Source organism: Penaeus japonicus, unplaced genomic scaffold, assembly GCF_977035675.1.
Source record: "Penaeus japonicus unplaced genomic scaffold, GWHDUDI00000001_assembly GWHDUDI00000008, whole genome shotgun sequence".
NCBI lineage: Eukaryota > Metazoa > Arthropoda > Malacostraca > Decapoda > Penaeidae > Penaeus > Penaeus japonicus.
In genome coordinates, this window is record NW_028234410.1 from 24,314,469 (window position 1) to 24,316,968 (window position 2,500).

Consider the following 2,500-nt stretch of genomic DNA (forward strand, 5'->3'; position numbering starts at 1 on the left):
ATATATATATATGTATGTGTGTGTGTGTGTGTGTGTGTGTGTGTCTGTGTGTGTGTGTGTGTGTGAGTGTGTATGTGTATATATATATATATATATATATATATATATATATATATATATATATATATATATATATATATATGGACGCTACTTTTAATGAAAAAATACCCAATATATGTACAGTAAGATGGTTCAAAAAACCATTTACATTTTACTTTCCATATAAAATGTTTTTTGTTTAGGCGCCGATTCAGACGTCACCGCAGGTCCTCGCATGGACAATGATGTCCTCTGTCAGCCAAACAACCCTTCCAGAGTGGTTTCCAGACAGTGAAAGGTTTTTACAGAGAACTTGAGCTACATATTTTTTGTGTAGGAACGGCAACCTACCAAAGTTTCTTCACATCAGAGCCTCTGCGTACCCTGTAATAGGGCCAAAAGGAGTCGGACAGAGGCTCGTGTCTATTTAATTGGGCAAAGAGAATTCGTCAAAGCATGTTCACATTTCTTTACAAAACCTGATGTGTTTTGTAACGCACGAGTTTAGTACCGAATGCTGGTATGTAACAAAGGAGGCATTCGGAGCTTTGTTGGTCCTCTGGCAGAAAGCAACATACCAACTATTGGCAATCACTATACTCGGGAGATAGTAATACTGTAAAGACAAAAGGGGGATTTCAAGTAAACTGAGAGCAAAGTTTCACTAGTAATGAAAGTCAAATAAAACTAATTGAAGGAGATTTTGCTGTGCCTATTTGGCATATCACTTGGTGATTAGAGGCAAAAGGTGAACGTTTCAAGAAACTGAAGCAGCAAGGAGAAAAGGAACAGTACATTAAGAAAAGCGAACAGGAAAGAAAATTAAATGAAATGTGTAATGTGAGTGCCAATAGACGCCTTTAGATTACTGGATTTACTGATTCGTATAGGCACCATATTGCAAGATAACCAGACCATGCAAATCACAGTGTTGTAAAAAGGAAAAAAAAAATGCTTGCAACAAGTGCTGGAGACTGAATGAGGAATGATATGACAAACGATTGAGAGATCTGTTTATGTGTATAAAAAATATATGAAATTAAACTCAGTATTTTATTAATACTACGTATACTAGTGTATGATAACAATAACGATAATAATGATGATGCCAACAATAGTTCGGGAACCGATTTGGATGGGTAGTTTAATTGACAGGTGACATCCTGTTGTGCTATAGAATTGAAACAAAACATTTTGTACAGTAAGTAAAATGAATCACAAGTCCCAAGCCTACAGAACGATGAGAGAGAAAAAGAGGAACAAACAAACATGCAGGAACACACACACACGAGAAAAAAAGTTTCTTTTTTTTTCTTTTCTTTTTTTTCTTTGCATGTGCGTGTGTGTGTGTGCATTTCTCTGCCTGTAAATCTTATCTCGAAGAATCCGCATTCAACTTTAATTAACCTTTAATTCTTCCTTCTCTCTCTCTCTCTCTCTCTCTCTCTCTCTCTCTCTCTCTCTCTCTCTCTCTCTCTCTCTCTCTCTCTCTCTCTCTCTCTCTCTCATTTACTCGCCTCCCCCACTTTTACTCTCTCCCTCCGCTATCCCCTCTCCTCTCCCACACCATCTAATTGTTTTGGATAGAGTTTATTTTTCTTTCCTTCTTTTTTTTCTTTTCAAAACACAAAATTCCTTCTCCTGTAAACTTTGACTTTTCATGTCCAAATCGGTAGCTCTCCAGCTCTGCTTGTTACGCAAGATCCCCTTACCTTCCCCTTCCCTTAACCGCTCTTGCTGCTCCTCCCCTCACCTTCCCCGCCTTCCCTCCCTTCATATACCCTCTCTCCCTTTATCTTCCCCTCCCTCCCTCCGCTCATCTACCTTCTCTATCATTTTCTTCCCATCCCTCCCTCCTCCCATCTCCCTTTATTTCCCTTTATCTTCCTCGCTCATTCCCCACTTCTTTCCCTTCCATCATCTTTCCCGTCTCTCCTTCCCCTCCCTCCCTCCCTCCCCTCAGCATCTTCACCATCTTTCCCGTCTCTCATTCCCCTCCCTCCCTCTTTCCCTCCCTCCCTCCCTCCCCTCAGCATCCCCACCATCTTTCCCGTCTCTCCTTCAACCCACCCTCCCTCCCTCCCTCCCTCCCCCCACCATTCACACCATCTTTCCCGACTCTCCTTCAACCCACCCACCCACCCTCCCTCCCTCCCTCCCTCCCCCCACCATTCACACACAGCCTCAGGCACTGTCTTGAAGCCTCACCAATCTTCTCGGCCTTAATAAGGAACTGGGTCAGGAAACCTATACCATGTTTCCTGAGAGACACGAGGCGAAAGACGATGAAGAGTGAACGAGAGAGGTAGTGATTCTTTTTTTAAATCTTTATTTCTTTTTATTCATTTATTTATTTATTCTTTATTTTTTTTATTTATCATTATTTTTTTACGGTTAACATACAAACTGGGAAGTAGCAAAAAATATTCCTCTAGATCTCTTTTTACGACACAAAGTTGAG

General features: G+C 40.7%; 1 protein-coding gene across 1 annotated transcript in view; it reads right to left on the reverse strand.

Moving 5' to 3' along the window:
- The window catches only part of LOC122251810 (BDNF/NT-3 growth factors receptor), an 80,382-nt gene that overhangs the window by 3,431 nt on the left and 74,451 nt on the right, over nucleotides 1-2,500 (reverse strand). The gene's annotated exons all lie outside the window — the stretch shown is intronic.